The sequence below is a fragment of the Tenrec ecaudatus genome, chromosome 14, assembly GCF_050624435.1.
Source record: "Tenrec ecaudatus isolate mTenEca1 chromosome 14, mTenEca1.hap1, whole genome shotgun sequence".
Classification (NCBI taxonomy): domain Eukaryota; kingdom Metazoa; phylum Chordata; class Mammalia; order Afrosoricida; family Tenrecidae; genus Tenrec; species Tenrec ecaudatus.
The window spans coordinates 63,930,089-63,956,365 of NC_134543.1; the positions used below are offsets into that span (position 1 = coordinate 63,930,089).

The 26,277-nt window shown below is 38.4% G+C and overlaps 1 protein-coding gene across 1 annotated transcript in view; it reads right to left on the reverse strand.

Moving 5' to 3' along the window:
- LRFN5 (leucine rich repeat and fibronectin type III domain containing 5) overlaps positions 1 to 26,277 on the reverse strand; it is a 344,519-nt gene that overhangs the window by 184,756 nt on the left and 133,486 nt on the right. The gene's annotated exons all lie outside the window — the stretch shown is intronic.

The window sequence follows — 26,277 nt, forward strand, 5'->3', positions numbered from 1 at the left end:
TAAGCTCTTTTCATCAACAAGCCAATGAAGCACTGACAGCAGTCTTGTGTATGCTAAGAAATTCTAAAGACAGCTCCCTGGCCAACTGCCAGAAAGATATCCATGTGTGTACCCATTCCAAAGATAGGTCACTCAAAAGGTTGTGAAATTTATAGAACAACATCATTAATATCACATGCAAGTAATATGTTGCTGAAGATCATCCAACAATGATTGCTGCAGTGCTTTGACAAAGCTCCCAGAAATTCAGGCTGGATTCAGAAGAAGATAGAGAACAAAGAATATCATGGCTGATGTCAGATGGATCTTGGCTGAAAGCAAAGAATACCAGAAAGATATATGTTTGTATTTTATGGACTAAGCAAAGGAATTTGAATTCCAGAGCACTCAATTGTGCTCATGTATAGGGTAATGTCCTGTTCCCCTGGGAGGGTTTCGTGGGTGCAGACACTGAGTAACCTTTGAGGGTGTGACTGTCTGCATGTTCCAGGAACTTGGTGCAAACTCTTTGTGATAAGGAAATTCCGTGCTACAGACAGCAAGAAATCCCTCAGGTTAGAATATTTATGAATCACAGAAATATCTTGAGCCTACAATCACTGTGCTATGGAATAGCTCCTGCATTTGAACTTTTATCCTTTGGAACGTAAATACAGATTTTATCCTTTGGAACGTAAATACAAAGTCTTAGAGTGGAGAATCTCAGGAAATCTTCTCTCCTACAAGTACCAATCCCTTTCCTTCATGACTCAATCCGATGTCTTGGCAGTTACTCTGTTTGTCTCAGGTAGCTCCCACCTGGCTGGAGTTCTACCCTTAGCGGAACAAGAGGAAGTTGTGCAAGCAGAATGAGGGAATGCTCCATTGTGTAAACCAGGAAAGGTATGGGTTGGGGTTGAATCGTCTCAACATACTTATTGAATCTGTATGCTGTGCAAGTTATAAGAGACTGGATTATATGAGGAAGAATGCTGCATTTTCCTTGGATTGGAGAAAAGACTTATTAATAATCTTCTATATGCAGAGGAAGATCAAAGATTGTAGTCTTCAGTATGAGCTACAATTTAATGTAAAGAAAGCCAAAAATCTTCACAACTGGACTAACAGGTAACTTCAAAATAACTTCAAAATGGAGAATTAATAGAAGTGTCAAGGGTTTCATATCGCTTGGATTCACAATTAATTCTCAGCAGTCAATAATCAGACAGATCATTGCATTGGGTACATCTACTGCACTCACCTCTTTAAAGTGTTGAAACGCAAGGAGGTTGCCTTGAAGACAAGGTGTGCCTGACCCAAGCATTGCATTTTCAATTGCCTCATATGCATGTGAAAGTTGGACATTTTCACATGCATAAGAAAGACTGTTAGGTAACTTAGCCTAGGGATTGGGAAGTCCATTGACTCATGCCCAGGAGAGCCAGCCAGCATAGGACAAAGCTGGATTTTCCCACAGGTGGGCACAGATGGGCGTTAAACCTGGAGCAGCCCACCTGGGCCAGGTGATTGCAATTCAACCAATGGGAGGGACCTGGGGTCGTTCACCACGCCTCCCCCAGGAATCTTTGAAAAGGCAGGAATCGGGAGCAGAGGGGTCTTGTCTGGTCGTCTTCGTGGGAGGAAACTTGGGAGAGAGATCCTTGTGTGACCCTGAGCAGTCTCTGCCAGGCCGCATGGTCAAAGGAATCCTATGGGTGCCGCGTAAAACCTGAAGCTTCTTTGAACTCTCATTAAATTCACTTGGATCACGAGCCCGGCTCCAGCATGAATTCTTTCTCGCGTGGAGCCAAGGACTGAGGCTGAAATCTAGTCAGGAGAGAGTGACCTAACAAGACCAAATAAGAATGAACACATTTGAATGACGATGCTGGTGAAGAATAATGCAAAGTACCATGGGCTGCCAAAAGAACAACAAAAAAAGTATACTTCTTGGAGTAAGTACAAGCAGAATGTTCCTTGGAAGCAAGGATGGTGAGACTTCGTGTCATGTGCTTTGGGCAAGTTACAGGAGAGAGCAATGCTTGGGAAAGACATCATGTTGGATACAATACGAGGCGGTGAAAGAGAGTCGGGCCCTTAACAAGGTGGGTTGACACACTCGCTGCTTCAATAGGCTCAAACATAGTAACAATTCTGAGGATGACTCCGGATTGGGAAGCGTTTCAATCTGCAGTACACAATAGGGTCTCTGTGAGTCAGAACCCACTCAATAGCACCTAACAACATGGCCATTATTTTGAAAGCCCCAATATAAATTATTTCAGTCTAGAATATTGGCATACATTTCTTCATAGGTGTTTGATAATTGATTTATACTATAAATAAAAGTATTAATGTACTTTTAAGATGTTCAATTTGTTAATTTTGAGACCATAAAAAGACCCATGTTCCAAGCCCGAAAGACTGCTTGAATAGTGCTATATGTGACAATTTAGGTAAGTTATTAAAAGCTGTTATGCACATTATAATAGAATAAAGAAATATCTTCTTGTTTTTTAATTTTTGTTTGTTTTAGCAGAAATATGATTAGAACTTCTTTTTAAAACATTGCCATTTTGTATGTTGAATTTTACTAAACATGTCGAGAAGTTTGGGGTAAGTTTACTTGTGTTCTGTCATCTCTTCCAGTACTATAGGTATTTCAACAAAATTTTGGACTTACGTTTTCAAAAAATAAGATGAGCCAATAACCCATTGCCATCAAGTCAATTCCAACTCATAGCTACCATCGATGGGGTTTCTGAGATTTTAACTAATACCTGAGGAGACAACCTGATCTTTCTTAGGCTTACAAACCATTATGGATGTTTAAAATAAGGAAAGGTCATTTAAACAATATTTAGCTATGTAAAGTACAAAAAGGTGTGAATGGAGATAATACAGAGACAGTACAGTAGAGGTAAATTGAAGGTTATAAAAGAGTGCTAAGATAGCTAAGTGCTGTCATGATAAAAACATAGTAAGGAATAAATGTTGTATGTGGGGGACTTGGAATAATAGTTCTTATAATAATAAGGTAAGTTCAACAGTAATTTCTTCAAATATACATATGTATTATAGGTATAAAAATACCACACAATATAAGTATAAATCACTGCTCTGTTCTTGGAGAATTTTAATATATTTAAAATGTTATATATTTAAAAGATTAACATTTTAACAATAATAAATCACTGGCTCAAAAGCAAGACCCTACTCTTCCTATATTGTAGAGGCCTAATAGAATAAAATGTTATATTTTAATAAACAAACGTATAAGCCCCTTTTAAATTATATGAGATCCACACTAAGGATGGGAATAAAATATAGAAAATAATACATTCTCACAAATGAGACTCTTTTTCTCTTCCCAGTATGATGAAAGACAAAGAAATGCACTGGCTCACAATCCTGGAATCCAGAAGAAAGACAGTTCAGGGAAGTCAGCAAAGACCCTGCCTCTTTCTGTTCCTGCACTCTGTGGTCCACAGCATTCCGCTTCATTCTAAGGTACTGCCCTCTGTGATGGTAGGATAGTTGGCTCCCAAGAGCACTTGCTTCCTCAGTCCATCTGCTGGGTGATAGAAGGTAAAGGCTTACCTCTAAGAATGAAAAATAGCCAAGCACTACTTCTATAAAGGCCCTACCTAGGTCATATGCCCACCCAGCAAGCAGTAGTTTTCTCTAGTTGAATGACAATCACTAAAGTGCTCCAAGCTGGGTATCTGAACCAATGACTCATAAAAGAGATAGGATACATATGACTGGCTTAGAATATCAGGGTTAACTACAGAGTTTTGACCTATCGCCTATTTGTCTGAATGTGGAAAATATAACTTGGATTTGTAGAAATCACTTATGAGGTCTATTTCACCTGACAAGATCATATTTTTCCATATAGATGTAGCATGATAAACAATTAGTACAAAAGATATAAATTCCAGACATTAATAATTTTATGTTAAAAATGTACATACATGTCTAATGTAGGCCTAAAAATAAGGCAGTAACTAACACTTTTGCCTGTAACTAAGTAGGGACATGTTTCACTGTCCCTTCTAGCCCATTTCTGATAAATCCAAAGATGGTATCCGACTTAACATTAAATGATATAGTTGGCTAATTTCAATCAGCTCCATGGTCACTTATGCTAGTGATACCTGAAATTTCAAGAAAGAGTCGTACATATGTTAGAATTATGTTCTAAACCCATCTTACGGTGAGCCTTATATTTGTTGCATAGAATTAATATCTAGCAAAATAGAGATAGTATAGCTACAGGGTATCTATATAGATGTAAGGAAGATGTGTCTTAAAAATTTTAAGTAACTTCTTTAAGGTCACCGAATTAATAAGAGACACATCTGAGACCACAATCAATTGTCTTACCATGAGTCTAGTTATCTTTCCACTAATCTATGCATCGCAGCTTGCCTTCCTTCTCTCTCTGTGTAACGACTTGCTAAAAATGGACACTTTCTGTCACAGTTTTGAGACTGGAGACAAAACTTGAAACAAAATAAGGGTGGCAAGGATTCTCTTTTCCCATAGTAAGAATCAGATCATTATACAAGATGTATAAGACGGTGATTTAAAACACGGTTAGTGATTTTTAGCTTATCACCCTACTTACGGTAAATAAAAGATTTAAGATGGAAGAAATCATTAGACGATTATGTATTTTCTTAAGGAAGTTGTAGCAATTGTTTTCTGCATCCATCTTTTGGTGCCAGAGAGGAGAAATCTGATGATTTTCTCTCAAGGTGAATACCCATCTTTAGAGAAACCAGTCTTAGAAAATGACCTGGCGTGCATTGACCAAAGGTTGTGGAGATGGAGACAAGAGCACAGTTTGAAAAGTTTCAAATAAGAAGCTACGGCTGCCTTGCTGGCTAGCGAGATATAAAGAGGGTTATATTTTCACGAATGGCGAGTCAAGTACATCATTTTGGCTAATCAAATGTGAAATTCTTAGAAGCAAGGGAGGTTCAATTTATTTTTGCTGTCCCTATACAGAGAATAGCTAAGTGATGAGAGGCTGAAGCAGGCATTCAATGTGGCCAACAGAGGACATGAATGGCCTCTATAGTAATGAGAGGAACTTGTATCTCGGAAGAGCTTACAAAGTGTCTTGCAAGAGGACTGCTTATAGTATTCAAAATCATTCTCAGGAAGACCCAAGCAGGGTTATCAGTACTAGACGTAACCTTTATTTCGTTGGACTTAAATTTATGGTGTTTCACAAAGACTGCAGTTTTGTTTTATTTTTAGTACACGGAACATTGCGTCACTCCTAAAGCAAATTTTCCAACTGCACGTACTCACTCTTGCTATGTCAGATTTTGGGAATTCTCACACCACTTCCAACTTATTCCTTATGCTACTGCACACTTAATAGACTATTCCGAATCCAGTCATCAAGATGACCAATACTCAGGTGTTCTGGGTGCTGGCAAGTTGATCCCCATTCAAAATGACCCCAGGGACAAAGTTGAAATCACTGTCAGGTTCCATTCCCTTCTCCTTAAATCCACTCAAAAATCCACTTCTATTGGATCAATTATGACTCGTAGCAAACATATAGAACTGTCGCTCTGAGTTTTCAAGCGTGCAACTTATGGAAGCAGAAAGCAGTATCTTTGTCCAGGCTGGTGGTTCAGATTGCTGACTTTACAGTTATCAGGCCAGCACCTAACCTAGAGAGCCCCCGAGGATCCTTTAATTGATTATATTAAAAACAACACAATTCCCTGCTGTTGAGTCAATTCTGACTCATGGTGACCCTTTAGGACAGACAGGGTAGAGCAACTTCTCCTGAGAGTTTCTGAGGCTGTAACTCTGAACAAGAGTAGATAGCCTCTTTCTCTGTGGGGGGAGGTCAGATGCTTACAGACATCCTCCTTGAAGGCAGTTAGTCACCAGACTACAGGGCAGACCCCACTCCCTGCTGCTGGGGACAATGAACTATTTTTCCCTGAGGCTTGCGGCCAAGGACCAAGCGTTCACACCCTACCAATAATGGTCTCTATCAGTTGAGCCAGGGAACAAATCTAATCTCCTCTGTGACACCCAAAGTTAAGTTGCCATCCTAAATCTAGGATCCGCCCATCTTGCCATATATATACCCCCAATCCCTCCTCTTCCTATTGTGTGGATACCCCAAATCACCCCCCTCCCATTACAGTGTTCCCAGTAGTGCAGCCCCTTCCTATGACGTGGGTCCTCACCTATAATTAGGGGGCTTGCATGTCTCCAGAGAATATAAAAGGCTGGGTTAGCATTAAATAGCTCTCTCTCCACGTAGACCACCAAGCGGGACTGAGTTGATCATGCTACCATGAGATGCATCCGACTCCATTATTTGCCTTTCTTCTACCTGTCATGATCTCTATAACTTTACTATAATCTTTACTTATTATCGATGTACAATTGCGCCTACCGGACCCACAATGATGTGTTCGGGATTGGCTTCCCTTGACATTTCTCCAGCAGAGCAACTGGTGGTTTAAATTACTGGCATTGGGATTAGCAACCTAATGCATAACTCACTAATGCCACCAGGGTTTAGGGAGAGGAGGTGAGGAGAGCAGAGGAGGGAGGGGAGGAGAGGTTAAAAATAACCTTTATATGCATTGAGAAAACCAAACTTCCATGTGACTCTATTATATTTGCTTCATTATGATTGTCTGAAGTTGAATCCACAATTTCTCCAAGAAATCCCTGTCAAGTTTTTCCTGTCTCCACTATTTACTAATTCTGCAATCAGACTAAAACCCAGTAATAGACAATGAATAAAAAGGGAAAAGAAATGCAAGAAGTCATTGAGCCGTTACATTAAATGCTTTGTCTTTGGTTTCTTAATGTGAAAAGATAAGTTTTCCGAAAGTCAGTGTGATCCCCACCCCCACAGGAGATAATGAGATAATGCTTGGTCCTCTTTAGATACTCATTTAGTTTTAATAACGCGTGGATGCTTCTGACACACAGCAGGTAGACCATGGATGGTCCTATAAATCCTACACTGAACTGGATAACCACAGATAAAACAGACAATTATCTGCACCAAATACCAGTACTACTGGAGTTTAGGAAAACACAATTAGAATATAAAATATGTAAAATACTAACTCCATGATTTGGCAGATTAGACATCATGCTTATTAACAACCTATGATATGCAGATGAAACAACCTTGCTTTCTGAAAGTGAAGGAATTGAAGTACTTACTGATGAAGATCAGGGACTGTAGCCTTCAGTATAGATTACAACTCAATGTAAACAAATAAATAAATCCTCACAATTGGATGAGTAGGTAACATCGTAGTTAGTGGAGAAAAGATTGAAGTTGTCCAACACTGGACACACAATCAATGCTCCTGGAGGCAGCAGTCAAGGGAACAAAGAATGCATTGCTTTGTGCAAATCTGCTGCATAAGGCGTCTTTAAGGTGTTGAAAACTAAAGTGAGGACTAAAGTTCGCCTGACAAAAGCATGGCATATGCATGACAGTTGGATGTTGAATAAGGAAAACTGCAGATGAATCTGTGCACCTGGATTTTGGTGTTGGTGAAGAATATTGAGAGTACTATGGAACGCCGAGAGGGAAAAAAACAAATGTGTTGTGGTAGTTCTAGAATCTGTTGTCAATTCGAGAGGATTAAGAGTGAAGAGGTGGAGTTTAGCCTGTCAATCAGGTCGTAGCTTGATGAACTCATTTGAAGGCTCTAAGGCAGGCGATCCTCAAACTATGGCCCGCTGAGGACATTTATCCGGCCCACCAGGTGTTTTTGCCCCGTATGTTTTTTACTTCAAAATAAGATATGTGCAGTGTGCATAGGAATTTGTTCATAGTTTTTTTAAACTATAGTCCAGCCTTCCAACGGGTCTGGGGGATAGTGAACTGGCCCCTGTTTAAAATGTTTGAGGACCCCTGCTCTAAGGAGGTAAATGGCTTGCTGGAGGCAGGATGCAGGCTCACTTCCTGGGAGACATTGCAGCTGACAAGATAAATGGATCTACACTAATGCCCTGAGCTGCAGGAGCCATGTGGAGACCCCTGCCAGCACTGAGATGTTTACATCACCACAGGATCCACAAGAATTCCCACTCACTGGCCTGTGTTCTTCCTGCTTTCGGTGTCATTGCATGTGTTTTGTGAGTCTGAAGAGGATGTTACAGATTGGTATCAGACATATAGGCTAATATTGGACTTATGGACTTGATCTGAACTGGGCTGGAATGTTTTCTTAATGTATAATTTTTATTTGAAGCTCTTTCTCATACACATATGAGTGTCTAGGAATTTGTTTCTCTAGTCTACCCAGACTGACACATCTGTCTTAGAAGAAGGACAGTCAGAATGTTCCTTAGAGGAAAGGATGGTGAAACTTTTCTCTCATGTCAGGAGAGACCAGTTCCTGGAGAATGATATTATGCTTGCTAAAATAGAGGGACAGAGAAAAAGAGAAAGACCTGCAACAGGATGGAGTGGCACCGTGGCTGGACTGATGGCTCCACCGTAAGAACAACTGTGAGGATGGTGCAGGAGCAGGCAGCCTTCTGCTGTGCAGAGGGTTGCTAAGGGCCAGAACAGCCTGGAACGCACCTCTCAGCAACAGTAGACATTTAAGAAAGACGGGAATAACTGAGAGAGAGAGTCTGTCTGCAACAAACGAAAAACCAATTCAAAATGCCTTAACGCAATAAGAAAAAATAATCAGTTGACATAAGTTGTCCACAGTGAGGCTGGGTTTCATCAGAATCCATGGCTCAGGGATATGATCAAGCATATGCGTTTTCCAACTTTCCTCAAGGTCACGGAGCTAGTTTTCCTCCAAGATTGGTTCTTCTTAACACGTAGATGACAATGAATTTAATAGCATATGCTTATGTAATCATGCCTAGTAATAAACAAAACAATCTAGCTTTAATAATTTCTCCAAAAACATTTAAAACATATACTTTCCAAATGTTTTCAGCACACATTAAAAGGTTCTGAACAGAGGGGGAAATACTATGTAACAGAACTCAAAATCATAAAAGAGACTGGTGGAAGCGCCAAGGCTATGACCCTTAGTCACCCTTTAGGCCATCCCTGTTAAAATAATTAACTCTTTAAGATCAAAAGGACAGCGTGTAACAAAAGACCAAGTTCAGAGGATTAAAAAGGAAGAATGGAAACACAAAAGACATGGAGTTGAGATAAGTGATTCTACACTCAGGATATCGCAGTAGATTAATTGAAACAAGCTATATAAATGAATTAATGAGTGTAAAAATTGTAATCTGACAATATAAACTTTCACCCAATTCACAACAAAAAGCAAACAATAAGTGAATTTCAAATGTGTACAGCAAGCCCATGCTCAATATCCTAGCTAAGTCTGAGCCATTCTTGAATGTATCACGGAAGAAAAAAAATGATTGAACCTATTGGATATAAGATTAAATGGGGTTGAATGGACAGTGAAGGGCAACGAAAATATTCAGTTGGGTTGAGTATTTGTTGAGCAAGCATCAACTCTTGGTGACCTCGTGTGCAACCTAAGAAAAAACCAAGGCATACCCAGGGAATGAATCATCTCGGTAACAATGAAAGCAACTTGTACATTTGAAATGCCTCTGAACTGTTTCATGAGAACTACTTCAAAATTTGAGAAACACTGAACCTTGGTCCTACACCACCTTCACAATTTTAGTGTGCTTGAACCCATCATTGCAGCTACTATGCATTTGTAGGAGGCTTAATTTCTAACACTACTGGAAGAAGCACACCAGCCTGTGCGATCATGAGGTGTCGAAGAGATCCGGTATAAGGCATGATCAGAACAAAAACAAATCTTACCATATTGAATGGGCGGGGAATGCAGAGTGGAGACTCAAAGCCCATTTGTTGGCCACTGGAAATCCCCTTGCAGAGGGGTCTAGGGGAGGAGACTAGGCAGTCAAGGTGCAATGTAGCACCGACGAAAAATATAACTTTTCTCTAGTTCCTAAATGTTTCCTCCCCCTCCCCCCCTCCACTATTATGGTACGAATTCTACCTTGCAAGTCTGGATAGAGCAGAGGATATACACTGGTACAGATAGGAACTGGAAACACAGAATCCAGGGCGGATGAACCCTTTAGGACCAGCGGTGTGAGTGGCGATACTGGGAGGGTAGAGAGAGTAGGTAGGAAAAAGGGAACCGATTACAAGGATCTACATGTGACCTCTTTCCTGGGGGACAGACAACAGAAAAGTGGGTGAAGGGAGACGTCGGACAGGGCAAGATATTGAAAAATAATTATATTTTGTGAAGGGCTCTTGAGGGAGGGGGGAGCAGGGAGGGAGGGGAAAAATGAGCTGATGCAAAGGGCTTAAGTGGAGAGCAAGTGTTTTGAGAATGATGAGGACAATCAATGTACAAATGTGCTTTACACAATTTATGTATATATGGATTGTGATAAGAGTTTTATGAGCCCCTAATAAAGCAATATTTAAAAATTAGGCCAATATCTCTATATTATAAAATAAAATAGATAATAAAATATCAATCCAATTTATATTAAACTAGAAACCATCGATCACTTTACCAAGGCCAAAACCTACTCTAATATCATCATCCAGATACAGCTTGGAAGTAATAGAACATGATTACATATTAGTTTACAAGCATTCATGAATGGTGCTTATGTGTCTGCTCCTATGGACTTGAGGGCACAGGGTGGGATGGGGGTGAGGATAACTTAAGTAATCCAATATTTATTCTGATGCATGAGTGTCTATGGTTTAACATATATTCTGGAAGAAAAGCACAATAAAAACAACGTGGGCTGTCCAAACAAAGGGAAACAAGCACTTACGAACCTAGCCACCTAAAACCAAAAAACTGAAACTCACTGCTGTTGGGTAGATGCCAACTCATAGTGACATCTAGAGCAGAGTAGAACCGCCCCAGTGCGTTGGGGGCTGTAATTCTTCACGGGAGTCGAAATTCCGGTTTTTCTCCCGCAGGGAGGCTGGTACTTTCTAACCGTGGCCCTTGAATTTGGTGCCCAAGGTGTATACCACCTAAACGTAACAATAATAATATTTATTGTCAAGTCTCTATTTTACTCCTATTTTCTTACCCATCTCCACAAATTAATCACTATATTGAACCTTCTATCTTCCGTACTTATGATATAATTTATGTTTGCATAGTTTTGCACATGAAGTCATTTTGACAGTGGCTGCAACAATGCGCTCAAGCATGATGATTGGGATATTGTACAGGACCACTGATTGATTCCTTCTGTCGTACATCCAGAGGCTGTGAGTCAAAACCTACTCATGAGCACCCAGCCACCGGCTCACTTTCAGCGCTACATAGCCCTAGTATTCTTTTGTAATAATGCACTACAATTTAGTTTCTTTTCTTTCTGCCGATAATTTATTTCTGGATTTTGCTATTAAAAGCAATGTAGCCATAAGCATTTTTATCTGTCTCCTCTTTCATGTGAACTAAAGTCTATGAGATTATATTTTCTGAGAACATATGTCTACATCTGTAATATAAGGTTATAAAGCAAATAAATATTCTATGTTACTAGACAATAAAAACATAACTTTTCACAGGGAGATTATAATACTTCTCACCAGCAGACAAAAATATAATGTTGTTCTACACTCTACCACATGTGATTTGTGTGTCTTTAGATTTTCCAATATGGTGGATTTGAAATTGGAACACATTTTTAATTGAATACATAATTCCCTAATAACAATAATCATATATTTGAAAATATTTGATAATGCTCAACATATTTTATAGGTTTCTTGACCTTTTTATTTTTTCTATGAAATATCTACTTATGATTTTGCCTACTTTATAGGTTGGCTTTTGATATTTTAATTTATTTATAGAAGTTTATTTGTATAATCTTGGAACTAATTTTTATCAATTTTTATGGGTGAGCTATATCTTATACTTTCTGGTTTACTTTATGTTTGGCGGCCCCTTTGATTTAAATTTTATTATTCTTAAAAAAGTCAAAATTGCTCCATATTATCCTGTATGGTTTGTGCATTTGTGCATATTTATCCTCATCTATCTCCACGTCTACTTCAACTGCCTCCTCTTCCTTCTTCTCCTCTGTCACTCTGTTTTGTTTAACTCCACCTCTGGTTTGTCCCCTTTCAATGCCTGTAGGTAAAGTGACCCTCTGATATCCATTATTTGTCTAGGCATGCATCTTCCCTTTGATCTAGAAGTTTCTAAGCACAAGGACCCCAGCTCCAAAGAATAATCTCTGTTTCTGGCTCTTTCTTGATTGTGGTCTGTTCTTCCCCTGTTTGGTTCTCTCTTCCTTTTTCTCTTGTCAATTCGAAGTTGATAACAGCCCCATCCCAGGAAACACCCTCCCCCCAACCCCTACATCAGATCAGGGTTATGCTTAGTAAGTATGTTGAATTGCTGCATCTCACAATAATTCCTGTACAAAAGATTGACCAATCATATTAAATCGTAGTACAAGGGATGATATATGCACAACTCCCAAATTACTTCATTACATAATTGCTAAATCATTAAGATTCATGGACTAGCCAAGGTGACACGTGTTTTGGGGAGGAAGGACACAACTCAATCACTGACAGCTGTCTATTTTCTTAAAAATATCCCTTGATGCACAGTTTTTTTTATTGTTATGAAGGCCAGTTCATATATTTCTTTTGTTGTTTATGCTTTTATTAAATTTAAGAATCCATTGCCTAACAGAAAATCTTGAGACATCACTCTTATTTTTGTCTTTTACATTAAGATGATTTTAGCTCTTGGACTCAAACTGGAGCAATCCAGTTTGAAATATTTCTATCAAGGTATGGTTCCAACCTCATTCTTTTGCTTGTGGAGAAACATTTGTTCCAGGACCATTTTTTGACAGAAATATCCTTTCTCCCCTGAATATATTTCATACCTTTGTCAAACATAAATTGGGCACAGATGTAATTTCTAAATTATTATTTATATTTCATAAGTCTCTAAGCCTAGGAAAACAATCTTGAAAGTGCCATCGATGGTCAGAACGAACAAATCTAAGAGTAAGTTCCGCCAGGATGCATCACATATACAAGGATGGTAAATTTTCCTTTCTTGTTCTTCGGACATATTATCAGGGAGGACCACTCACTGGAAAAGGCCATCTTGCTTGGTTAAAAAGAAGGCCAATGAAAAGAGGAAGACTGTCAACAAGATTGATCGACACAATAGCTGCAACAAGACTCAAACACTGGAAGATTTGTGGTGATGGCACAGGATTGGGCAATATTTTATTCTGTTGTAAATGGTTTCATCCCACATCAGAGTTGATGACCTGGCATCTAACGATAATGAAAATCTCTACAATCAAACCATTTCTACAATGTTTTTATCACTGTATTAATCAACAATAATTAAATTTGTTTTGAAAGAGGAAGTACTAGCCTTCTTATTTGTTTGTTTTGTTGTTGTTCCTTCCATGAGAGTTTTGGCTATTGGGCTCTTGCATTTCCATGTACATTTGAAGATTGTGAAAACAACTGTTGAAATTGCATTTTATCTTTAGATTATTTGGGGTGATACTAAATTAGAAAAATTGGATGTTCTAACCAATAAACACAGGAAGAGTTGGCACTTAGATCTTCTCTAGTTTCTTTCATTGTTTTGGTAGCTTTTGCTGCAAAAATATTTCATCTCAACTAAAATTAATCTGAGAGATTTATTCTCTTAGATGCTATTAAAATTGGAATTGTTTTCATTTCCTTTGCAGATTTTTCAGTTGATATAAACACATTTGCTGTTTTCATTTGATCTGAAACCTATAGCATCTCTAAATTTATTTGTTAGCTCTCTAGTTTTCTTGTGGACTCTAGGTGGTTTTTTTCTACATAAAGTATCCTGCCAACTCTAAGCAAAGGTGCATTTACCCTGTGGGTATATTTTATTTCTTTGTCTTGCCTAAATGGCCTTGCTAGGAACTCCAGCACAACGATGAGTAACTGTTAAAGCAGGCGTTTTTATTTTGTTATTGAAAGTTTTCAAACTTTCACCATTGAATACGATGTTCACTATGTGGTTTCTACATTGTTGAAGAACTTCCCTTCTATTTATAATTTGCTAAATTGTTTATAATAAAAGTTTTTAGAATCTTATCAAAAGTTTTTCTGGGGCTTTCCCTGATGATTATGAGCTATGTTTGTTTCTACTCATGCCCTTTAATTCCATTAATGTAGCATGTTGCATTTATTGATTTTCTTATGCTGAACTACGCTTGCACTTGGGGAGTAAATCATACTTGGTCATGGTGTATGATTCTTTAAATGAACTGTTGAATATGGTTTGCTGGTCGTTGATGGAATATGTCAGATTCTATATTCATAAGGAATAATATTCTGAAGTTTTCTTTTGGCACCGGGACAAAACTGTTAGGGAGTGTCCCTCTATTTCAGGGAAGAGTTCTAGAAGAATAAGCACTAATTCTTCTTCTTTTTTGCTAGCTCTTTAAATGTTTATGAAAACTCACTTGTAAATCAGCAGGTCCTGAATTTTCCTGGTTAGGAGGATGTGGTTATTGTTTAAATATCATTTGTTGAGACCATTTGAGATTTTCTACTACATCTTGCTTTAATTTGGGAAGTTAATATTTCTCTAGGATCTACCCATACTCCCATAAAGATTTACTTTCAGAAACACCTAGGGGAGATTTTATTCTGTCCTTCAGGGATGCTATATCTCTGAATCAAACTTGAATTTCTTGGAGCTAGTTTGCTGACAAACAGTTGTGCAAGTATTGTCTTTTTATCCCTTTAATTTCAGTAAGATAAACAGCAATGTCACCATTCATCATTTTTTATTTTAGTCACTAGCATCTTCTACCATATGCTTGGGGATGGTCAATTTTGTCGATCACCTCAAAAATCCCTTTTGGGATTGATTTTCTTTATTGAATTCTCTTTTTCATTTATAGCTGCTTTAATCTTCATTTCCTTCTACTGGTTGCTTTGATTTTATTTAGACTTTCTTCAGTAGTTTCATAAGGGGTTGTTTATTTGAGTCCATTGTTATTTTTTATTTTGATTGTAATGTAGTTGTTTGTGGGTATAAATTTATGACTACTCTTTTATTTCTAATTTGGTATACTGTGGTTTCTTTCTAATTCTTAGTATTTTCTGATTCCCCTTGTGATCTCAGATCCATTAAATGCTTAATAGTGTGTAGTAATTTCAAAATTTTGGTGAAATTTAGAGATATTCTTCTATTATTGATTTCTTGTTTCTTTATGGTAAGATTGAGAAGATATTTTGTATGAATTCAATATTTTATAATTTATTGAGGCTTATTTGTTACATAACATGGTCCCCCCTCGTAAACTGTCTCTATATCCTGAAGACATATGTATATGCTACTACAGTTGGAGGAAATAATCTATAAACTATCCTTTATGTCCAGTTGCTTTATTGTGTCATTTGGTTGTTTTCCATGTCAAACTTCTACCTCAATACTTTATTATTATGGAAATTTCTACATTGTCCGCTCCAATTATTACTATGTAATTGTCTTTTTCTATTTTCAATTTGGTCAGCAGTCAAAACCTCCAGCAACTTCGCAGGAGAAAGACTGCTTTCTACTTTCATAAACAGTTAGTCTCAGAAACCCACAGGGGTGGCTGTGAGTCAGCCCTGACTGCATGGCAATGTGTTTGGTTTGGTTTGGTTTGGTTTGGTTTAGACTTTCAACTTGGGTCATTGATTCCTTCCTCTATTGTGCAGTCTTATTGATGGGCACATAGAAAAGTGATACATTTTTTCATGAGTTGACACTTTGATCATTTTGTAAAACATAATTTGCATTTATCATTATATAATATTATTCTTGGACTCAGAGCTTTTAACATAATTTTTATTGTTTCTGGTTTAACATAGCCACCCCAACATTCTTTTGATATATATGGAAGATTTTTTTCCATCTTTTCACTTTCAATCTATTTATATATTTTGATTTTAAATGGGTCTCTTTTTGACACCAAAAAGCTAGGTTACAATATCTTATCCATTTGCTTTTTAAACAGAGAGTTTCATCCAAATACATTAAATTACTATTTAAAAAAAAGATTTATTTGTGCTATTTTAAAATGTATTTTTGGTGTGCTTTATGCATTCCTTTTATTGCCTTAAATATTGTCTTTTTGCATATTTTAGTTGATTTTTGGGGTGACTCATTTTTATTCGCTTCTCATTTCCTTTTCTGTGTGTTTTTTATAAATGTTCCTGGTGGTTACCATGGGGATTATATTTACCATCTAAATTCACAGCAACCTATTTAAATTTTAAAAAGAAGCTTGCGAAGACAAAGTAAAACAATAAGATGTGCACAGACATAGGTTTAGAAAACCACAAGGGAAAAACACACTCGCCATTGGTAATCTAGAAGAACTGAAAACGTCAAGTCTTGAGTTGCAATATTGGAAGAACTTACAGGCAAATATTGAGAGATGCAGGTAACATTGTATATGTGTGGGAAGAATTCACAGGGTTACTGTACCAAAATGAATTGGTTAATGCTCCACTATTTCATGAAGTAGCATAAATTCAAAAGAGAAGTCTAACTTGCACTGACTACAGTGGCCAAAAACAAGGCTGCAATGCTACCTATTTAGATGGTTCAGCAGAGAGAGGAAACAATGAACAGGATCACTATGCACTGCCAAAAAGTTTGGAAAACAGCTATCATCAGTTCAACTGACTGGAAGAGATCCATATTTTATCCATTCCTCAGAAAGGATAAAATAGAAGGCAGAAATTAGCAAAGAGTATCAATATTATCACACAGATGTAAAATTTTACAGGAGAGAATTCAAAAATGGTTGCAGCAGTATATCACAGGCAACTGTCAGAATTAAGCCAGATTCAGGAGAAGACATGGAACAATGGCTAGCACTGCTGGAGCAGATGGATATTAGCTGAAAGCAGACAATACCAGATGTTCATCTGTGTCTTATTGACTATACAAAGGCATTCAACTGCATGGATCACGACACATTATGGAAAACATTGCTAACAAAATCTTTGCTGTACTACTTAGGTGATCACTTGGAAGATTTGGTCAGCGACACACTATATGACGTTAACAGAGGGGGCTCCCTTCTGAACCAGGGGCTGGAAGCTCAAGCTGAAATCAACACTGCCTCTTCAAGTCAGCTGTTGAGCAGGTTTTAGGGTGAAGCTCAAACCATGTCACAAAGAGCCTCAGAACCTTCCAATCATTCTGCTGAGACTTCACCTAGCTATGGTGACCTATTATGCAAGCTACTCCCAAATTCCAACAAGGATGGAGTGCCAGTTTTTGTTTATTACTTTGTATTTTTGTTTGTTTGTTTTTCTGTGGAAAGATTGGAGCAGAGAAATTCTTACTCTGCTCGTGGTTCCAGTATCCATTTTTGTTGTTTGTTATTAATGTCTCTTATTTTCTTGATCTAAAAGATTCTTGCATTTATTTCTAAAGTTTTAAGAATCTTTCCCTACATTTAAATGTTTCATCCACTTGGAAATAAGATTATTGTAAGCATAAACCTTCATACGTTTCGCAGCGATATGACAATTGTCCATGAAGCATTATAAGTAATCTAGTGTTTCCTAATGGATCTACAAAGATCTACTGCCATACATAGCACCATGGTTTTGTGTATTTATTTGTAATCTCTTTATGATATTTAATCAGTAATTTATTTGAAGACCTCAATCCAAATAACTCACTGTCTTAATTGCTAAAGTTATAACATTTGTTTTTATTTGTTAAACAAAAGCTTAACTTACCGGTAATTCCTTTTAAGATGCACTTTGTCTCTTTTAAAAATTTATCTTAGATATAATTTTATACTTACAAGTTTCATTAAAAATCTTGTTCTCCAAAATGTTATTACATCTATGCATATTTTAAGAGGAAGAATCTAGGAAAATGAAATGCAAATTTCCAAAATATTTTTCTTAAAAAATTTTTTTAACCCATAGAGAAAATTTTTCCTCTTTCTTGGCAAAACAGAAATAAAATATACAAAATGAAGAGATAAAGCTGGTTATAAATAAAAACACTGCCTTGACATTTGTTAGATCTCCACATGATTCTCAATATTTACCAGTCTCTATTGCATACTTCTCATCTCTACCTTCACTCTTTTGGGGTATTTCTTTTCAGTTCATTTTTCCCTTCAAGCTTATCTTCTGTTGTTTATAATTATTTTTTTATAAATTCAAGTTCAATGTAATTGTTCATTTATTAAAATTTCATTTGGTTATTTTTCCTATTTGATCTTGTAATTTTCAGCCTGCTTATTCTATACATAATTTTGATTACTTTTTTCTATATGAACTGGGAGCCTTGGTGGCATAGTGAGTTACATTAGACTTCTACTGTAAGGTCGGCAGTTCAAAAGAAACCACCAATATTGGAAGAGAAAAGTGAGGTTTCTGATCTTCTTAAAGATTTACAGCTTTTGAAACCCAAGGGACTCCCAGGCCAGAATCTACACCATGGCAGCACGTTTTTTGGTATCCTTTCGATCAAAGGGAACTTTCTTTTTTTTCCCCCAAAGGGCTCTTTAGGTATTTGTAGAACCATTAGCTGGCCACACTAGTCAAACATTTCGTTAACTGACCCTTAATGTGACATCAGCAACTGCTTCTTTTTGGTGAGGTGTGTAACGTTGGCTTGCATTAATGATTGTGTTGATGTGATGTGGTCCATGGGCCAGGTTTTCCCCAGTCCTGTTTTATATAAACGCACTACACTACACACACACACACACACACACACACACACACACACACACACACATATTTACTATTCTGTCTTTATCACTCAAAGACTCAAAAGTGATGGCATGGCCCCATGTCTTCTGTTATCTCTTCATGGGAGCAAGTACCAGGCAGGCCCATGTCGTAAGTAGTAGTTGTACTCATCTTACGGTTACAATCGAGTGATAGCTCCAAATCAAGTCGTATAACTGTTTTTTATATAAGTCACTATTTCAATTTGGGGACCATTGTTGTTATTTTAGCACAGTATGAGAGACAGCTAGCAGCTTCACGTTTTAAATTCCTGTAAGAACTTTGGGAGACAGGCTCCCGCAGCCACAGAGACACGCTGTCACCCCCCACAACCCCCAGCCATGCAGCATTTTCGGAATCACAGCTGTGTGTCCGGAGTGTGGCAAAGACCACGCCCACAATCGCCCTGGTATATCAAACACGCTGGGGATGGGTGGGGGGCGGGGCCAACAGCCTAGGGAGCCTGGCTCAACATGACCCCTCCTGGATCATGTCACCGCACAGAGACCACCTCAGTCCCCAGCCCACCGCCCTTCAGGCACGTACCTGAGCACTATACCCACCGCCATCTCTGCTCATACGCCCGCAGCCTTGGCGCCACACAGCAGGCATGGCGGGGCGGGGGGGGGGGGGGCGATGCGCACAGGACACTGCCACCATGTCCCCTGTAGGTAATGATACCCTTCCTGTTCACCCACCAAGGTGCACCATCCCCAACCACCCGCACTCAAGGACACCCCTTTCCAAGCACCTTGGCCCCCCCCCAGCTTTCCTCAGCACATCCCCGGTATGCAGATGTGCGCAAGACCAAAGAAACTTCAAGGACACTAGGAGCGAAGGGCTGCTGCCCCCACCCCTGCTTCAGTAGCCATGTTCACAGACCCACCCCACCCCTCGCTGGCCACTCTATCCCTCACCCCACAGCCTGGTTAAGCACGCAAGGGGCTCAGGGCTTCCACTGATTCAGTTAGACCCCTGAGAGGGGCTTCCCAGGCCAAAAGGGGGCCAAGGTCCCAACCCCCAGCCTGAGCGTGTCCTGGAGGAGGCTGGGTCTGGCCTCCCTCCCCTGGTGACTTCAAGGTCCCTGGTCAGTAATAAAAGATTGTTATTCTTTCTGCCACCCCCCCCAAAAAAAAGAACTTTGGGAGATTGTGTGTGTGTGTATGTGTGTGAAAGAGGAAGCATGTGTATGTGTATAAATACTATAAGACTTCAAAAAAAAGACTTCAAAACCTCATTTTATAGGCATAGCCTTTTTTGCTCTACTTCTATTTCTTAGCGATCTTAACCAGTAAACTACTTTTTACTCTAGACCCCAGTCGATAATGAATATAGGTAGCTGGTAGGTACAATCAAAATTGTGTTCTAAAGAAATTGTGCTCATACAAAAACTGAAATGGTCCCACATATACTGATTCATAAATATAAACTCACAATAAACATGCGATAAAAATTACTAAGAATGAGACATGGGACCAAGCAGAAGTCTCTGACAACAAAACCACAAAACCATCACCCTTAAATTTCTTTTTTTGATTTATAATTAACATATCATACAATGCAATGGTTCAATCATATAAAGACGGGCTGTAAAGTCATCACCACAATCAATGTTGTACCTTGTGTCCACTTTATTTTACACTTGGATGTTGATTCCTTCTTTCACCCACCATCTTTTCCTTGTCCCCAGATAACCATCACTCCTGTTACTGTCTTTGGTATTCCCATCCATCAACCCCAATTTCTGAATAGAGACAGCTAGAGGAAACTAGGGCATGCACCAAGCAAAGAGCCATCCACAATGGGGATTCAAAACCAATAGAAACATTAGTCCCTCAATGGAACACAGAGAATATTAAAAATGGGGAGTAAATTTACATGCGGCCTCCAGGAAGCTCGTATCATAAGATGTTACAATCCAGGATGAGTACAGTGGCTAAAATCTCCTTTCTGCTCGCTCTATGATTCGGGGATCATGGTTGTTTCTATGGAAACGGGTATTGCAGATTCTGTTTTCCATAGTTGTTTGCATCTGTGTTTTTAGAATTTGGGCACTGGCATCATGCCCATTTCTAGATCTCGATCTTATTATTAGCTGTCGTTGGATCACCCAGGTTGATGTGGGTCTTCACTATAGATTTAACTGCCACCTCTCTTAGATGGCTGCTTGTTTGGGGCAAGTGTTTAGGACTCCTGAAAGTATTACCACAAGTCCAGCCTCCATGACATGTGTAACTATAGCAGCTACTCACACACATCTTGCAGCTACACAAGCCAACTACGCAGCTAATGGAGCCTGAAAAATCCCACACATGTGTAAAATTTTCTACTTAGTAACACTCTAACATTGACTCATGGACTTGATCTAGACTGGGCTGGGATATTTTCTTAATATGCGATTGCTTTTTAACACAAAGCTCTTTCTTATGCACATATGAGTGTCTATGAACATGTTTCTCTAGTCTCCCCAGACTAACACATTGTTCAAAATGGTTAACATGTAGCCAAAGCTTAAATTTTCAACTTTCAACAGGAGCAAGAGCTTACATTTTAAATATTTATAAATGGTGTGGAACTCCCCAACCAAGCCATCATAAGGTAGATTCCAGCTCATGGCAATTCTATAGCACAGAGTAAAACTCCCCTTTGGGTTTCCTAGGTTGTAGGTCTTTACAGAAGCAAAGAGCTTCATATTTTTCTCAGAAAAGCTGGCATTTTAGAACTATCCAAATTACACCTTTAGGGTTTAGCAAACATTTTCTGTTTAGAGAAAGGTAATTAATAATGATTAAAACACGGCTTCAGTCATAACTACTCAACGGTTTTAGCATGAAAGCAGTGAGACGAATTATTGGACGTTGCTATTTTCCCATTAAACTTGATTTACAAAAAGAAACTGTTTTTGTTTTTTTAACGGGTGTTATTTGGTCTGAAATCCATGAAAAACATTAATTTCAGATAACTGTAGCCTTAAAAAAGTAATAGAAAAGTGGAAAGTTTGGCTTTTATTTCAGTGAGAAAATATAAAAATCTAATAAGTTGCATTGACATGTCTAATATATATTCCAGTCTTATTTTAAAAATCATTAAATCTGCTGCATGTTAACCTTTTAGAGTACTGAAAACAAGGATGTTACTTTTAGGACTAAGGTGTTCCTGAACCAAACTATGCTACTTTCTATTGCTTCGTGCATGTGAAATCTGGACATTGAATAACACAGACGGATGGAGAATCACTTGAGCTGTGGTGCTGGAGAAGAATATTGAAAGACAAACTGATCAGTATTGGAAAAGTAAGGCCAGAGTGCCCTTAGAAGCGAGGATGGCAAGAATTTCTCTTACGTAATTTGGACATATCATCTGGGACACCAGTGTCTGGAGAAGGATATCTATAGTGCTTGGTCAAGTGGAGGGGAAGCAAGGACGAGGAAGAGTTTTAACAAGATGGGATGCCACAGTGGCTGCAACAACAGGTGCAAGATAAGAAGAGTTGGAAGGATGGTACTGGACCATGCATTGTTTCATTCTGTTGTACACAGGGTCTCTATAAATGGGAATGGACCCAATGGCACCTAACAATAGCAACAACGTGTCATTTATAAAAGCATAGCTTCATTGGTTATGTACTTACATATTCAAAATAAATTAATAACTCCTTTATAAAAATATGATCATGTAAATTCATTGATTTGAGAAACTCTCTTAGCCAGAAAAAATATAGGAAGAAAATATTTGACTATATTATAATTAAAACTTTATTCAGTAAAATAGTCTGTAAACAAAGTCAATGAACAAATTGAATTTTTGTTCATTTAACACAAATTTTTGTTCACTGAACAAAAAGTATATATTTCCTTACAGGGACAACACTGGAGACTGAGTGTTGGAATTGTGCCCAACATGAGGCAAAACACTAAGAGCATGCAAAAGAACAGCAAGGGGAGTAGAGCAAGGAAGTCCCGAGGGAGTACCAAAAATATACTTTGGGACCAGGGCATGGCACCCCATCAGACTCAACCAGAAAATACTCCTAAAGGTCAACAAACAGACCTGGAACTATTTACAGGCTTTTCTTATTTTTTTCATCAGTTTTTTGTTGTTGTTGTTTTGTTTTCTTTTGTCAATTTGTTTTGCTCTGTCTTGTTTTTTTGTGCATATTTTTATCTCTGCAGGTCTATCTTGATACGATAGGCTGGATAAACGATCTGGAGGAGAAAACAATGGGACTGATGGTTCTGGGGGGACACGGGAGAGGGGAAAGTGGGGAAAAGGAACCCAGGGACAAGGAAACAACAAGTGATCCAAAATCATGGCAAGGAGGGTGTAAGAGGCCTGCTAGGGCTTGATCAAAGGCAATGTCACTAAGGAATTACTGAAACCCAAATGAAGGCTCAGCATAATAGTGGGACAAGAGGAAAGTAAAAGGAAATAGAGGAACGAACTAGGTGGCAAAGGGCATTTGTAGAGGTGTAAATACAGGCATGTACATATGTAAATATACTTATATACGAGGATGGGGAAATAGATCAATGTGCATATATATATAGGTTTAGTATTAAGGTAGCAGATGGACATTGGGCCTCCACTCAAGTACTTCCTCAATGTACGAACACTTTGTTCTATTAAACTGGCATACCATGAAGTTCACCTTCCCAACACAATCGCTGAAGAAAAATGAATGCATAAGCAAATGTGGTGAAGAAAGCTGCTGGTGCCTGCCTATCAAAAGATACAGCCTCTGGAGTTTTAATGGCTTGAACGTAAACAAGCAGCCATCTAGCTCAGAAGCAACAAAACCCACATAGAAGAAGCACACCAACCTGTGTGATCATGAGGTGTCAAAGGGATCGGGGATCAGGAATCAAAGAACAAAAAATCATATCATTGTGTGCTTGCCTTTCCAGAACGACCGTTGAAGACAAATGGGTGTATAAGCAAAAGCGGTGAAGAAAGCTGATGGTGCTCGGCTATCAAAAGATATATCAACTGGGGTCTTAAAGGCTTGAAGGCAAACAAGCAGTCATCTAGCTCAGAAGCAACAAAGCCCATATGGCAGAAGCACACCAGGCATCGCAGGGATCAGGTAGCAGGCATCAAAGGACAAAAAAAAATCATATCATTGTGAATTAGGAGGAGTGCAGACTGGGAACACAAAGCCCATCTATAGACAACTGAACATCAGACGAGTCATGGGGAGATGAGCCAGTCAGGGTGCAGTGTAGCAACAATGAAACACAACTTCCTCTAGTTCTTAAATGCTCCCTTCCCTTTCCTCCTCCCCCCTTCCAACCCACTATCATTATCTGAATTCTACCTTACAAATCTGGCTAGACCAGAGGATGTACACTGGTACAGATAGGAACTGGAACCAAAGGGAATTCCAGGATAGATGATCCCTTCAGGACCAATGGTGAGAGTGGCGATACTGGGAGGGTGAAGGGAAGGTGGGGTAGGATCTACCTCCTTCCTGAAGGATGGGTAAAGGGAGATATCCGACAGTGTAAGATATGACAAAATAATAATTTATGAATTATCAAGAGTTCATGAGGAAGAGGGATACTTGGGAGGGAGGGGAAAAATGAGGAGTTGATACCAAGGGCTCAAGTCGAAAGCAAATGTGTTGAGAATGATGATGACAACAAATGTACAAATGTGTCTGACATGATGGATGGATGGATGGTGATGAGTTGTAAGAGCCCCTAATAAAATGATTTTTTTAAAGACCAAAGTATATATTTGAACAAACATTTACAAAACACGTGGCAAAGACCTAAAATTGCCTAGAAAATTCAATAACAGGATGCCTATGGTATCTCCAAAATATTGACTTAGGGGCTGCAACAACCAGCTCAAACATGAGTGGTTCTGAGGATGGTGAAGGTCAGGTGGTGTTTTATTCTGATGTACATGGGGACACTATGCGTCAGAACCAACTCAAGAGCACTTAACAACACAATCAACATATTTAATTTCCCGACTACTTCTTCCACGGGCGAATATCGTGGATCCAAGTAAAATAAGATCCTCGACAACTTCAACACTTTCTTCACTTATGATGTTTCTTAAAGATCTGGTTATAAGGATTTGTGATTTCTATATTTTAAGGTGTGTTCAATGTGATCTTTGATTTTTATTAGGAAATGCTTCAGGCCCTCTTCATTTGCAGCAAAATTGTGTCGTCTGCTTATTGCAGATTGTTCATGACTTCCCTCCATCCTGATACTGCTTCCTACTGCCTATAGAGCACCTTCATGAATTGTGTGCTCATCATACAGAATAAGTTCAGTGAAAGGACACAACCTTGATCTGAAATGACACAGCCTCCCCTTGTTCTGTTCAAATGATTGCTTCTTGGTCTATATGTACTTTTCACATGACCACAATTAAGTGTTCAGAAATTCCCATTCTTCTCAATGTTATCAATAATTTGTAAAGTTCTATACAGTTAAATGTCTTTGCTCTTTGAAAACATATTCACACAAACACACAGGTCAATGCCTTTCTGGAATTTTCTGCTTTTTGCCAAAATCCATCTGCTAACAGCAATAATATCCCTTGTTCTATGTTCTCTTCTGAATCTGGCTTGAATTTCTGGAAGTTCCTTGTTGATGTACCACTGAACAATTTTTTAAAATTATCTTTAGCAAAATTTTATTTGCATGTGATATTGATATTGTACAATAATTTCTGCATTCTGGTAGAATATCTTTATTTGAAATGGGCACCGATTTTGGTCTCTTCCAATCAAGTGTTTTGCAAATGCCTTTGCATAGACCACTAAGCACTTCTTGCACCACATGCATTTGTTGAAACATCTCAATTGGTATTCTGCCATTTCCTGGAGCTTTGTTTCCCATCATGGCCTTCACTACAGCTAGGAATTCTTCCTGTATTACAATAATCTCATATGTTCAGTAGGTGTGTCATCATGTTACCTACTGAAATAGCTGAGCATCATCCAATTCATATTGGCACCATGATTAGGTGCATTCTTTCCATCTTCTTTTTATGTGTTCTATATCACTCAGTGTTTTGCCCATTAAATATTTCAATATTTCAACTCTAGGCTTCAAAATTTTCTTCAGTTCTTTCAGCTTGAGAAATATCAAGTAAGTATGTTCTTGCCTTTGGGTTTTCTAATTCCAGGTCTTTTCACGTTTCATTTTAATACTTTATCTTCTCTTTTACCTCTTTATTTCTTCTTTTTCCTTTAGGTATCCCATATGTTTCAGAATCTCTTCTTATGTCTATTTATATATTTTCTTCCTTTTGTATATTTTGATATATAGTACTATGATGTATGAGCATAATAAAAACTAAATTCCAAACACATTGACCATGGATAAATTATGATAGGGACAAGGAATGTTGTGGGTTAAAAAGTTAAAAAAGAATAAAAGTGGGAAAACAAAAGTTTCCCCACCCAGAAAACAGTCTCCATGATATTGTATAGATTTGAGAACTTTGTATTTTTT